Source organism: Ambystoma mexicanum, chromosome 3p (genome assembly GCF_040938575.1).
Source record: "Ambystoma mexicanum isolate Mex_15411 chromosome 3p, UKY_AmexF1_1, whole genome shotgun sequence".
In the NCBI taxonomy this organism is placed as follows: Eukaryota; Metazoa; Chordata; class Amphibia; order Caudata; family Ambystomatidae; genus Ambystoma; species Ambystoma mexicanum.
Window position 1 is genome coordinate 563,945,380 of NC_090925.1, and position 15,468 is coordinate 563,960,847.

General features: G+C 50.6%; 1 protein-coding gene across 6 annotated transcripts in view; it reads right to left on the bottom strand.

Moving 5' to 3' along the window:
• Positions 1–15,468, bottom strand: part of NCOA3 (nuclear receptor coactivator 3) — a 1,125,593-nt gene that overhangs the window by 569,696 nt on the left and 540,429 nt on the right. The gene's annotated exons all lie outside the window — the stretch shown is intronic.

A 15,468-nucleotide genomic window follows, 5' to 3' on the forward strand; every position in this document is an offset into this window, starting at 1 on the left:
AAGCTCTGCCTAACAAGTATCTGAGAAAGTGTCACCATCTTGAACTTGTCCTTCCTGAGGAACTTGTTCAAGTGTCTCAAGTCCAAGATGGGTCTCAATCCCCTGTCCTTCTTGGGGATTAGAAAGTATGGGGAATACTACCCTATGTTGCATTCCACTACAGGTACTAGCTCTATAGAACCTTTCTCTAGCAGGCTCAAAATTCCCTGCACAAGAAACAGACCCCGAGTTTTGAGTGAGTAGTTCCCTGGAAGAGGATTGAGGTCTTGTTATGAATGGGAGACGGTAACCCTGGGCTATACTTTCTAATGCCCAAGGATCTGAATTAATTCCTGGCCATTCTTGCAGATGCAGAGACAGTCTGCCTACGACTGGGGGTCTTGTGGATTAAGACCTCAGAGGTTTGAGGCAGCTGGAACAGTGGCTGACGGTATAGCAACTGCTGTTTGGACAGACTTAGTACCGCTCCCTAGTCCACCATGAGGTAATCTTCTTTGGCCTCTATGACTAGCCTGTCCTCTCGCTCTATCAACTCAACTGAGTAATAGAAGCCAAAGGACTTACCCCTCCAAGAAGATCCAATGGGTTAAGATTGTTGTGGCTGTCTGATTGCGACGCCAAGTGATTTTGCTGCCGACGCTGCCTTAGAGGTCTGCAGCTTCTCCAGGCTTTCGTCAGCCTTGCTGCCAAACGGGTGAGAGCAGTAAAAAGGCATATTGAGTAGTCTGGCCTGCACGTCCAGTGCAAATCCTGACTTTCAACCACGCAAATCTGCTAGTATGATACTTGTCTTGTCGCCCCATCTACTGATGCAATCAGCAGCATCCAGTCCTGACTGTAGCAACTCGCACAGCCTCTTTTCCGTCACTTATGATGGACAGGAAGCGGTCTCTTTCTTCCCCCTCTGGAATATGGTCAGCTGCTATTGCTATATAATCCCACAGGGTGAACGTGAATTTTGCTGGGGCACAAGTGGCATTGGCACATTTCAAAGCCACGATTCCCACAGAAAAAAAGCTTTCTTGCCCAAGCATCCACCCTTATCGTCTGTCAGAAGGGAGGGATATGCTGCCTGTTTGGACAAGGTCGTCGCCACCTGCACTGCCAGGCTTTCTGGCCTGGGGTGCTTTGCCAAATATTCAGGGTCCCTGCTAAAGGGCCATTTGGTGAGGTTCTTGTTCACCACAGCAATTGTCTCAGGTGCCTCCCAATTTGTCTCAACCCTTTTCTGAAGGGCAATGTGAAAGGGAAGGATTGGATTATTTTGTGGACCCTGACCCAGGATATCTTCTATATTATCCTGCTCAAATGGAGGAGCAGGCCTGCTCCAACCTAGAAAGTCAGCCACCCTGGTCATGAGTAGCCTATATGAGGCTTCTGAATGGTCTGGTTTTCCAAATCTCAACTCCGGTGATGCATCCACAACACTGGCTGTCTGGAGTACCTCATGTAAGTCCTTCAACCTGGACTCTTCTGATACCAGGGTTAGGGGTACCGAACTCCAGGCCAAAGGGGGGAGTGGCAGATTCAGAAAGTTGCGCTTCATAAATTGAAGATAAAGATTTGAAGAAATCTTTGCTCAGTACAGGTTTGTAGGTTTTCTCCACTTGCTTTGCCAAAGGCGTCGACGGCTTTGAGCATGTCGTCGATTGTTTTTTCGATATTAATGGTGTCGACGACTTTGACGCCAACAGCATCGATTAAGCCTTTTTTGCAAATAATGCCCTCGAAGGGCTAGACCCTCAACTCAGACTGACAAACTTGTGTTGGGTGGATGGCTTACATCCCGTTTGAGGGCACATTGATTTTAGCCTTTTTTACCTCGTCGCATTTATGCAGTGCAACCGTAGTATGGCTGCTATCCTTGTCCTTCGAGGGGGCCGGGGCCTCCTGCTCGAATATTTTCAACATTTCTCTCCGAAACTCTTCCCACTGGGCAGGAGCAGAGGATTTGGTCGGACATGTATGTATCTCAGGAGAGTAATCACTAGAGGACGATGGAGACCTGTGATGCCTCCATCAACTTTAGTCGAAGACGAAGAATGGAGAGACTCACTCTGGAGCCAGATCGTTTTTTGGATCATTTTCTCTAACAAGAGTCTCCTCTCGACTCATCAGAAGATCTGGTTTTAGATTTGAATGAAGGGGGATTTCGAGGGGGTCCTACCTGCCAATAGTTTCCCCTTATGCTCTTTTGGAGGCTTACCGGCCATCGGCTGACAGGAGTCGCAGTCAACCGTTCAATGCTCTGTGCCCAGACACACAATGAGGGACAGTGATCGACATTGTGGGACCGCAATAGTGGCATTTCTTGGGACCTGTCTTTGGTGTCGGTGCAGCAGACGATGAAAACATTTTTCACAAGTGTTGTTTTTATTCAAAAACCGATGCAGGCCGTAATTCTCTCAAAAACCAAAGCTGCGTCCAAAAAATTTAATGAAGCCAATGGGCACTGCACATGCTATATACACTGGTAATGACGCCAACCTCGACACAAAGGCCCTCGAGAGTCTACAAAATCGACGCACATCGCTTCTGCCGAAAACGAAAATTCTGTAGCACCTGAAGCTGGAAAAGAGAATATCAAGATGAGGAACATGTGGGAGGACGGTTAGAAACTCGAGGTGTTTCTCCCAGGATATTCCTGGGAATCCTTTGTTCAGGTGGCCAGGGAAGGGCCATCGCTCTTGGATCACAACCCTGGGGGGTGGACAAGACAGGATCACCTGGGCGGGGAGGGGGGGGTTGCCTTGGGGACTATGGGAGACAATCTTGGATGAGACATGTTATTCCTCCCATTCAGATACACCCCTACCCGATATCCTCTCAGTTGTCATGTGACATTGTCAGCAGAGTCCCATCATACCCCAGTACCTTACTGTAAGAAAAAGGAGAAAACGACTAGGGAAATTAAAACTCAATAAAAAATCGATTCACCCATCACAATACGTTTACCCCCTTCATCCTGAAAAAACCTACATGGTTTTTCCATGATCTCCAGGAAAACTTACAACTCCTACAACCCCTACTTTCGGAGTCAAATACTGGGACGAAGAGGAAGATGGGAGTAATGAGGATTACCCATAGGAATCTATGGGCAATGGATTCCTATGTGCAGTCTACATGTCCCAATAATGAGGTCAGGCAGAGTCAGGCAACTACTTACACCCGACTCCGATCAACTCTTTAAAAAAAAGATCAGACACCCAGGCACACTGAGCGAGTCAGCGATGTTGAAGGAAGCAGAGAAGCCAGGTGGAAGCAGCCTGAACTTAAGCAATCCTGAAGGCTTGAGTGGGAAGGACTGCCAGAACACAGCTTCTAAGCACAGGAGGAGAGGCTGCAGTGTGGTGGGGAACCTATACACCCATAAGGCTACCTCGGGGGCAGTTGTGGCTGCCTGACACTGCCCAACCCAGAACTCCTCCCCTGGGTCAGACTCAAAGGCAGGTGGCGAGACCCTGACTTCAGGAGGAATCCCATTTAAACACTGGTGCACTCTGGGACTTGAAGTCCAAAAAACCTTATTTTGAGGACAGTGAAGAGTCTGAGACTGAGGGAGACCCCTGAGTAGTCAAACGCAAGGAGAGGCACAAGAGGAGGCAGTCCCTCCAGAGTGGTGGCAAGCAAGGCACAGGAGAGTGTAAGGCAAAGGGGTGAGCATCAGGAGCTGGACACAGAGGGCCGTTGTGCGAGAGTACACTTTCTTCTCAAAACCACGAAGGTTGCAATTGCCAGCCCAGCTGCAAGAGAAATGAACAGTTATCGTGCTACAAGGTTATCAACGAACCGTCCCGGGTAAACAGCAGAGTTGGGAGACATAACTATTGGTGACCTTCTTGACTCAGGCATTAAACCAGCGCAAAGATTGAAAGACTCCAACCCCAACTGGTAAGTTTAATGAAACTGACAAAAGAATGGGATTGAGATTTGGGAGCACTTGAAAGTGAATGTGAAAAGTAAAATAAGCAAGCCAAGATGGACCCGAGCCCCACAGAGGGAGAAAGAAACCAAAGAACTAACTGTACAAGTGACAAAAGGAACTATGAGTACCAGCAGACACTGAGAAAGAAGGTAATACTGTGAAAGTCGAAGTAGTCATGTATGGTTGAAGTAAAACCCCATGCCGTTTCGAAAGCCTGCAACGGTAAAGGGAAAGCCCAAAGTGACAAGTAAAAAGTCTGTTTCAAGGCAGAGGAAGCCTGTGTTTTGATGAGACATTTCTTTTGAGAATCCTTTTTTGTTTCTTAAAGACTTTGCCAGAGTGGTGTGAGACCAGCTGAATCATTGAACCTTGTCGCCGTGCCAAAGTAGCCAGAGTGTGCATGAAGGTCAAACGTGCTGCCTTGCTCCATGCTGAAAACATGGGGAAGGTGAGCCAACTGCTCAACTATCTCAACATATTTCTTGAACACTTTTCGTTTTTTGCATACACTATCAAACACCATTTTGTATTTAGAAGTAAGGATTGGCAATAGGTTTATTAGTATAGGCCCTTTTATTTTGACAGGCTCGACTAGAACTGCGTTATTATTTCATGGTTGTAGCTTGCTCTCATCCTTAGATTTAAACAACCCTTTGAAATTGAATAAACACCCTTTAACTGTGGCTCATTTGTGTCAGTCTTCATTGATGATATCAAGCCTTTCCTTACAGGACACAATCCATTCAAAGGGTACTATATCTCCCCCTTCTACAGAGTGAAAGGACCACTATAATCTTATGCAGAGATATGGTAATTAATCCCATTGCATAGCAAGGTAGGCACCATTGAGAGACCAAAGATATGCTGGGTGCGGTTAGGAAAGATCTCTTTACTGCACCTTTCCTTCCATTTTAATGGAGCCCCAAACATTTTGCTTTTATTTTTTATCCTTAAGCTTCACTAAACTGTCTTTTGCTAATCTGTTATGGAGAAACGGACATGTCCTTCAAGCTGCCAGTACTGGGAAATAGTTTCCGTTAGCCTTATTACTAGGTTACTACTTTTAGTAACTTATCACTTGTGCTAACTTTTTACCATTGTAGAATGCATTTTAAAATGCAGTTCAATGGGGTACGCTTTTGTTTTTGCCCTAGACTAACACTCAGAGGATGTTTGGTTACTCTAGGTGTGCTTAATGGACAAGCTGGTGGCAGCAGGGACAACCATTTTTCACTGCTTTTTGTTTTAGTCTTAACATGTTTGGCTACCAACTGTGGCTAGTGACCAAACCTGGCCATGCCACAAGGTTTTTTGCTCGTCCTTTGGCCATCTTGTCTTTTAGCCAGGCCAGGAAAATCCTTATGTAGACTTCCAATGCCTGGGAAAGCAGAGGCTTTTGGCAGGCTACTGGAGGGCTATGTGTGTTTGCTGGCAGGATGGGGGCTGGAACTGTCTGGTCTCAATCCACAAACTGGTTTTCAGTGTCTGAGTGTTGAGTATGCATGAGTGTACCCGCCAGTGTTCCTGATTGGACCACTGCTCGGGTGTATGTGGGGCTAGTTCTGCTATTGTGAGTTTCTGCTCTTAACTGTCTTTTGGGATAAGAAGGACAGCCATGTGAAGAATCGGTGTACAGGGTGGGATGGGGCAGGTGAGTTAAAGTGGTTCTTACCTGCCCTAAACTCCCATTAAAAGTTTTGCTAACTTTTACAAACTTTGGCTTTGCAATTGCTTGCCAAGCCTTCCGAAAGTTGGGGACACTTTTGTTAGTTAGAATAACTTGGCCTCTAACCCTTGGAATTGTTCACTGGATCCCAAAGACCATACCTTCATTTTTTCAAGCGTTACAAACTGATCATTTCCTGAACCTTTGGGCATAAGGCCCCAGACAACTAAGGGAAGGACCTTTTTAAGCTAGGGCTAATTCTCTGTAGACATGTAGTGCATAATCCAATCTGTACTTTCCTTTACAGGGGTTTGATCTGTATTATGCCCTACTCTAGTGACTATATATGTATTCTATTTTAGTGTTGTGTGATGCTTCTAACTGATGCTAGTCATTTTTCATAATGTTGTTTGGCCATAAATAAACTTTTTACATACGGTCCAAGTGACTCCCATTGTGTGTACTCATTGTGGCCCGGTTACAAGCTCACCACCTATTGAGACTTAGCCTAGACCACTTGTGACTGCTACCTTGAACTGGTTTGGCTGCATCTCCCAGAGTTGTCTGTCAAAATATAGGTTGGCGGGAGGCCACCAGGGGGCGCAGGCAAGATGGCTGCCTGATCTTCAAGCTCCCCACATGGCCCCGGGAAACATGCCACAAGACATGCCTCAATGCTCCATGAGTGCCGACTGTCAGCAGAATTTGCGAAGGGGAACCTTCGAGGAACAAGAGGGAAGTTACGCGGAATCTGAGGGTGCCGCCGTTCTCCCGCAACCTGAGTCCAGATCGCAGCCCTCAGCCCTCCCCCCTCCCCCCTCCGCCAGGCGCTCTCCACGACGAGATCCTGGTGCTGGCGGGGTGCGCTGTGGGAGGAGGAGCCGGGCCCTCTGCCTGTGCTCGCCCGCGAAACAAACTCTATCCGGCATAATACTACGGAGCTATGGTGCAGGGCGGGTACCCGGAGGAGCTCCATTGCTTTCCGGCAGCCCACCTCCCCATAAGCAGCCTGCGGCGTGGGACCAACGAGTGCAGCAGCGGCGACACCCGAGGAGCAGCGTCCCCCCCACCGCCTCAGATACCATTAATACGCTTTGGCCCGGGCCGATGCGGGAGCGCGCCTGGGCCCCACAGCTGTAACCTGCCCACATCGGCCCACACCCCCGCAAAGCACCACCGTCGCCACCACAGTGGAACACACCGCACATGACTCCCTGGGGGTGGTGATGGCCAACGGAGAAGCCCACACAGACACCAGAGTCAGGCTCGGGCCGTCGCGGAAGCACGCCCGGGCCCCCTGCCTCTCAATCTGCCCATCTACCTGACTGGCTCCACTGGAAGAGGCCTGGCCACTGGACCTCACGGTTCCCACTTCGCACTGCACCGTGATCCCATTCCAGGGCCCCTGCACACCAACTGTATCTTGCCGCGCTGTGGCAGCCCTCACTTCTACAAAATCCCGCCGCCACTACCACAGCGGGGCCCACCCAGCCTGACTTCCTGGGGGTTATAACAACGGGCAGAGGAGCCCGTGCAAACGCTGGTAACAAGCCCAGGCTGTCGCAGGAGCGCGCCTGGGCCCCCCCACCACCCAGCTTGCCCCTCAGCCTGGATGGGCCCCGTGGCCCCTGCTGCGCATTGCACTGTAGTACCATAGTGGGGCCCCCGCGCACCAGCTGCACTCTGTCCCGCACCGCGGGCGCTGCCCTGCGGGATCGCCACGTGGTAGCCACCCCTTGTACAAAGCGACGCCACCCCCCGCACAGGGGGCTCCCCCCCCGGAATCCTCACTCCTACCGGCATCCTCTTGTAACCACCACTCCAGTACAGGGGGCCTGCCACATAGAGGAGACACAAGGGGATAATTAAGGCCATACCGCGCCACCAGCCACCCGCCAGGACCCTCCGGGGGGAGCTCCATAGTGGTTCAGTACACCCCAGTGACGTAGGGTACGGCTCCATCATCTGAAAGATATCTACGAGAGCTCGAGCCGGGAGGGCGAGACAGGTGGTCCAGAACCCCGGGGCTCCCCCAGAAGATACCCCGAAGGCTCCCGGCATCCCAAGGTGACTGGCACCCCATGAGTTGGAAAGAATCTCTAGCGAAATACCAGTTCACCCCAGGACACCACACGATGGAAACTGGCCCCACTGCCACACAGCCCCCAGACATGAACGCCATGCAGTGCAACATTCAAATGATCCTGGAGGAGATTAGAGGCATGAGGACGGACATGGGGGCCAAACTGGCGGACCTCACGCCCAAGGTCTCTACATTAGAAGACCGGATGGAAGGGGTCGAAAATAATCAAGTATCAACAGACCTCCTCGAAATGCAAATGGATGTTAAATTCAAGGAACTACAACGCCGTGAGGAAGATCTCCAGCTCAAGGTCGATGACATGGAAAACCGGGAGAGGAGGAACAACCTGAGAATTTTCGGCCTTGAGGAGTCCGAAGGAGAGACCCCGGTGGGACTGCAGAGCAAAGTCCAGGACATAATCCGAATTGTCCTGGGGTCCGACTCGGGTGAAACCCTTCTCCTCGATAGGGTTCACCGGGCTGGCGGCGGAGGCAGGGGCCCACGCTTGGTCCTAGCAAGATTTCATTACTATAGAGACAAAGCTAGGGTGCTGGAGAGGGCTGGGGTCCGACTCGGGTGAAACCCTTCTCCTCGATAGGGTTCACCGGGCTGGCGGCGGAGGCAGGGGCCCACGCTTGGTCCTAGCAAGATTTCATTACTATAGAGACAAAGCTAGGGTGCTGGAGAGGGCTAGAACCCTGCGGGACATTCAACACAGCAACTCCAGAGTGAGAATATACCAAGATCTCTCTGCCCTCACGCTCCAGATGAGAAAAAAAAAAGGCTCCATCACCAGATGGCTGCAAGAAAAAGGAGTGCGATATCGCTGGGGCCATCCACTCTATCTGGCGTTCGAGTGGCAGGGCCAGAGATACCAACTAGTCACGGAAACAGACATTCAGAGGGCCACAGATGACCTTATGTGCGACCAAGCGGGATCGTCTGGAGACCACAGTGGAACCCACAGAGATTGTGGTCGTGCCCCCTGTGGCCCTGACCCTTCTCAGGGGAAGCTGAAAATCAAAGGCGCACACAAATACCGGAAGACCAGGCACCCCTCTACAGATCGGGGGGACCCCCCATGAGCACATGCGTGGCACTCAAGGCTTATTCTCCATGCCAAGGCCCGATACAGGTCCTTCCACAGTCCTCGTAATCCCGAGGACCTTGCTGGGCAGAGTATGTTTTTTTTTCCCTCCTCCATGGTTTGTGGGGAGATCTTTGTTCAAACAACCCAGGTTAGAGTCGAAATGTTGCCCACTTTTGAGGCTGGTTTTTGGTTCCATGGTGAGAGACTTTGCGATCCTCCGTAGGGATCTGTTGGCGGCACGCGAACCCGCACTGAGACATACTCCAGGAGGGCTGATGCTTGTTGACCATACGCCAGGGTTGGAGGGTAAATAAGGAAGGGGACATCATCACCGGATCCCCAACACCAGAGGGCTGGCACGTAGTGAAGAAGGGCATGACACAAGGTGTTCTATTCCAAAGTTCCTTTTTCCCGGGGCAACGACCCTGGCGGTTCGTTGCTCGCTTCAACCCCTCCTGGGGAGCAGGCGGCGAACGCCCCACAAGACAGGTAAGGGGGAGGGGAGGGGGGAAGGGGGTGGGTGCTTTTGACGGGGTTCAAGGGAAGGGGGAAATCCAGTTCAAGTCATGGACACTAATCTTGCAGCGGGTTCTAGGCAGCGGTCAATCCGAGGGGTTCACAGAGCACAAAACGACAGAGGAAAATGATTGAAGGGAAGATAGGCACGCTAAATGTCAAGGGCCTCAACTCCCAGAACAAAAGGTCCCTTACGAGTAATATGTTCCGTAAACACCTGACAGTCCTTTTCCTACAGGAAACACATTATAGGCAAGGAAAAGGGTCAAAAATAAAGGGAAAAGAGATCGGTAGTAACTACTGGGCCTCCCATAGGAGTTCAAAGAAGGAAGGGGTGGGCATTCTCCTGGGCAAGACGTTTCGTCTCACGGGAGTAGAAACCAAGAGGGGCTTTGGGGGCCGATTCTTAGGTATTAAGGGAACCCATGAGGGAGAACGCGTCACGCTGGCCACCCTATACGCACCCAACACAGGACAAATACATTTCCTTACCCAGATTTTTAACCTCATGGACGAATGGGCAGAGGGCGCCATGATACTGGGAGGGGACTTCAACCTGATATCGGACCCCCGTTTGGACTGGTGGTCCGCGAAGGGGGGTACCCAAGGTGATTTCTAAAGACAACCTGGCCATGCAAACCCTTCTGAGGGAACACTATTGGGTAGATGTTTGGCGCAAAACACATCCAGGCCAGGGCGGATATACCTTTTTCTCACCTCTGCACTGCACCTACACTAGAATCGATCTTTTGCTGATCTCCGAAGAGGGGTACGGGTAGTGGAACAACCGAAAGTAGAAGCCATTACATGGTCCGACCACGAACTACTCATAGCCAACTGGTCCCTGGCCGTCTCCCCAAGATCTTCCCGATGGCGATGCAACGACACGCTCCTCAGGGACCCAGTATTTCGGGACTTCATGAGGAAAGAAATGTTGGCCTATTTTCAGACAAATGACAATGGGGAGACCGATATGTCCATGGTATGGGAGGCTGCAAAAGCCACCTTTAGGGGCCTCCTTATTGCAGAGGGCTCAAGGCGTAAACGGGAAAGAGGCCTAATTGAAAAAAAAAATCTGTGCAGAATTGGCCGCGCTGCGAGCTAGGCTGGGCCTCCCGGGGGTGGACCGTGGGGCTCTCCTGGAGGAGATGCAGGGCAAAAGACAGGAACTCCACATAGGTCCTTATAGGGGAAGTTATTAAGAAAATGCGATATACTAAGCAAAGGTACTACGAACGGGGAGATAGAGTCGGGACCCTCTTGGCACAAAGAACCCGGGGCTGCAGAGTTGAGAGGTGTTGCTCACCTCAGGGACAGGACAGGCGGGATTCATAGAGGCCGGGAGAAAATTGTGGAATGCTTTGCCGACTACTACAGCAAGCTCTACACCAGACAGGCGGGCGAATCGCTGGACGATATCCGTTCCTACTTGGCCGAACACCCTTTGCCCAAGTTTTCAGAAGCGGAGCTAGAGGCCCTGGAGGGGGAGATATCGGAAGAGGAGGTGGAGGGCGCCATCAAGAGATTGAAAGCGGGCAAGGCACCGGGGAGTGATGGCTACACGGCGGACTTCTATAAGCAGACCCAATCTGTCCTGCTAAAGCCATTAGCTAAACTATTCAACCAAATCAGAAGCCGAGATTCAATTCCGCCGACGTTCCTACAGGCCCTCATCACTGTAATACCTAAACCCGGCAAGGACCAGATGGAATGTGGGTCCTATAGACCTATCTCGCTCCTAAACTTGGACGCCAAGATCTTTGCGAGAATCTTGGCCTCCAGACTGGAACACTGCCTTCCTCGCTTGACACACCCCGACCAAGCTGGATACGTCCTAAATAGACAGGGCTCTGATAACATGCGGAAGACTCTCCATGTGCTCACCTCCAGGGCGGTTCGGGACGAGGGCGCACTCCTACTGGCCCTTGACGCAGAGAAAGCCTTCTACAGGGTCAGCTGGGCTTTCATGGGCGAGGTTTTCGCGACTATGGGTATGGGCCCGAGGTGGCTTGGCTGGATGTCTGCACTTTACTCCTCTCCCTCCGTCAGAGTAGTAACCAATGGAATGGAGTCGAGAGTATTCCCCCTCGAGCGTGGTACACGACAGGGCTGCCCACTGTCCCCGTTAATTTACGCACTTGTAATGGAACTATGGACGATCTCAGTCCGCAACGATGAGGCCATCAGGGGGGTACAGATGGGAGATACACATTGCAAAATCTGCCTTTTCGCAGATGATGCACTGCTCTACATTACGAAGCCGTCCCTGACGGTCCCCAAGATGCTACAGGGTCTCTCACGTTACGGGGAACTATCAGGATACAAAGTTAAACGAGAAGTCTGTGGCATTTACAGGGGGAAATCTATCAGACTCGGAGGTAGCCTATGTGAAAGGGCTCCCCTTCACTTCGCGGGAGGAGGGATTCCGATATCTGGGGGTCCAGGTGATGCGTAACCCTGAATACTTATACTCGGCCAACTTCCCCCCCCCTCTGGGCAGCAATCAGAAAAGACGTGGAAAGGTGGGCAGGGTCGGGTCTCTCCTGGATGGCACGCCTTAATCTTATAAAAATGGTTGTTCTCCCCAAGTTCCTATTTCTCTTCGAAATGCTCCCGGTGCTGATCCCTAAAACATTTTTCACGGAAACTAAGTGGGTCCTTCTCAATTTCCTCTGGTCGGGCAAAAAACATAGGATCTCTTATGAGGTGCTAACCAGATTGAAGGACGACGGCGGGGTAGGATATCCCGACTTGGAAACATACCACAGGGCCTCCCAGCTAAGGATCCTGCCCGACCACTTTACCCCTGGTACAGAAAAACAATGGGTGGCCATGGACAATAAGGTTCTCGCGCCTGTCACAATTGAAGAGTGGCTCTGGGTCCCCAGGAAAAATATCCCTAGAAGCGTCCTGAACCACCCAGTCTTGAAGGTACTGTGGTCCCTATGGCGGGAGGGAGGTTACTATCGCTGGCTTACGACCTGGCCCTCCCCACTGAGCTGCATCTGGGGGCCCCCCCCTTTTTAGCCAAGATAGCAGAACCAGCGGCATACCAAAAGTGGTTCGAGGCTGGCCTTAGCAGGACCGGCCACCTCTGGGTGGGGGGCACGTTCCTACCGCAGAGTGATCTGGAGGAAGCCCTGGGAATAGGTACCCTTTCTCCCTTCCGTTATCTCCAACTTAAGGGAGTTCTCACTGAACCATCATGGGGGGGATACCCTCAGGAGGGACCTTACAGACTTTGAGAAACTTCTCCTCTCCGCCAGGGGCTCCAAGGGGATAGTATCTCGCCTCTATAAACTACTCCTGTTTTCCGTCCCAAGAGACCCACCACCGGCACGCACACAATGGGGAAGGGACCTGGGAGAGGAAATCGATGTTGAAAGATGGACAGAAATGTGCAGGAGGGCTAATACATCCACGGCCTCACTCCAATATTGTCACCAAGCACTCAAAGTTCTCCATCGATGGCACTACCCCCCCTAGAGGATTGCTAGAATGAGGCCGGGATATGATCCACACTGTTGGAAATGCAAGACCGCGAGAGGGGGGGGGGGGGGGAGACTATATCCATATGTGGTGGGGGTGCCCAGCGGTCCAAAAATATTGGGGAGAGGTGTTAACTTGGATTAAAGGAGTTGACGGGGTTGAACAAACTTTTTGCCTCTGGCTTCTCCTCTTCGGAATAGACTCCGGAGATGGCCAGGAGGACACCCAAGACCATATGCTGCAGACTATGCTGGTGGCGGCCAGGTGCTGTCTCGTGCAGAAATGGAAAAGCCCCGGAATGCCGGGGGAAAAGTATGGGTCACCAAAGTGCGAGCCATCTACGATATGGAATTCCTAATGCATATACTTGACGAGTCTAAGTCGAATATTGAAGAGAAATGGCTGCCTTTTTGATAAATACGGACGCCCCGCCTAGTGTGACACACCCCGCCCGGGGGCCCCTCTCTCGGGGGATATAGGCAGCTGCCTACTGCCTCGAATGCGAACTTTCTGAAACTGGGCTCATGACTTTGGCGTGCTAAGTAACACATTACGACAACAAAGCTATGCTCTTCAAGAACCCCAAGCACGAAATGAGAACTTGAACTGGAGTAAGGATGGGGGGGCGTAGGGGTGGGGACGTGTTATAATTGGTTATTTTGCTATTTTGTCCTCAAATATGCTTTGTGATGTTATAACACATGCAGAAATTTATAAAATACGATTTTCCAAAAAAAATATAGGTTGGCATTCTATACATCTGTCCCCAGGCCAGAGCATAGAAAATCCGTCCCAACAGGTGCCATCCCCAGTGGGTATTGTAGATTAGTTACGCAAAGGGAGATAATTATTTTCTAGACAGAACCCCCACCCCCTTCCCCATACCTCCCCTAAAGCCATTCAATGTGTCCAATATTTACACTTTACTGTTTGGGCATTCCAAAATAGGTACTTATTCATTTTAGTAGATACCCCATCACCTATAAGCATTTATTCCAAGCTCTCACAGTACATACAAATAGAATGCTGTAAACACCATCTTGTGTCATGTGAATAGGCTGATATGTCACACAAGGTATAAGATGGTATAGGGCAGAATCTAGTGGCTGTGCAAAGGCTGGAAATGCTTGGAAGAGGGTGTCAATTCTCCATTTAGTCTTTTCCTGAACTTTTTGCAGCCCAATTTTGCATTGATGGAAGTTAAATGTCTATTAGGATGAAGTGCTATGAGAAACACCACACTGAAGCCTGCAATAAAGGTGCCTGCCAAGTCAACCTCATCTCTCCAACACTGTACAAGCTTAACAGGACCCCAACCCTCCCCGCCAAGATATTCAAAACTACATGCATCACTTACAAAAGCAGTCTCAAATGGAACAACCTACTTGGCGGCTAAACTCCACACCTCAGTAGACTTTCATACCTGCAGTAGCAAAACTATCAAAAGGTTGAGTCAAAGCTAGACTGCAAAGAAGACTCGAAAGCAGTCCTGCCACGCTCTGACCATATGGAGCTCAATCCCAGTAAAGGCTCAAAATGCCCCTAGCATTCTCCAGTTCAGCAAAACACCAAGCAATTGGCTCTTTCAACAAAACCACCTGTAAGGAATTAAAAAAAAAAAAAAAAAACTCTTCCTCCACCAACAGTACTGCATTAGTGTATAAAATGACGGGTCAAATTCTTGCAAAGTCCTATTATAAAGCGCTCTGCTGCTCTTGAGCTAGTTTTCTGCTAGAAGCAATACAATAATGGGTGCCACAAGGAGAAGGAAGGGAACATGAAATGAACAGGTTCAGGATCTGGGAGAAAAAGTAGTCCAAACAAAATGGCCTGGAGGCGGCCCTGGGTCTGGGTACACCGTCACCCTTTTGCTTCCTGCAATTGAAGGGTGCCCTGACCGAGGATAGGTGGGGGGAAAATCTCAGAAGGGAGTTAACAGACTTCAAAAGATTCCTGCTCACACAAAAGGGGTCCAAGGGACTGATAGCTAGACTATATAGTATGCTCCTCCTGGAAGCTCCAAAAGAACCCCCCCCCCCCGGCAAGAGTGCAGGGGTGACAGGATCTGGACCGGGATATCGAGGACGCGATGTGGGCCTGCATGTGTAGACAGGCCAACCGCTCTATTACATCGCTTCAATATAGACACTAAGCCCTGAAACTACTGCATAGGTGGCACTACACCCCCCCGCTCCCCACCCACCTTGACGATAGCCCGGATGAGGCAGGGCTATGAACCTTGCTGTTGGAAGACTTGCTGGGAAAAGGGGGATTATATACACATGTGGTGGAACTGCCCCAGGGTGCAGACGTACTGGAGGGTGGTCCTGTCGTGGATAAAGAGGGTGGATGGGATCCAGAGGGACCTCTCCCCGTGGCTCATCCTCTTTGCTGTTAACATGGAAGGGGCGCCTGAGGAGGAACAGGACCACATGTTTCACGTGATGTTAGTGCGAGCGAGGCCCAAAGGTGGAAAAGTCCTTGAATGCCAAAGGAGAAGGAGTGGACCTCCAAAACTAACCCACCTCTTAGATGAGCCCAGATCGAATATTGAGGGGATGTGGCTACCGTTCACTGAGAAATATTGAGGGTTGGCATAAGGCGGCTAGGGGATAGCTGATAGATGGACTGAACAAACATTTTTTGTACTGACCAATATGTCTGACGAGCTTGCTGTTTTGAGTCGGAGACCTGGGGGA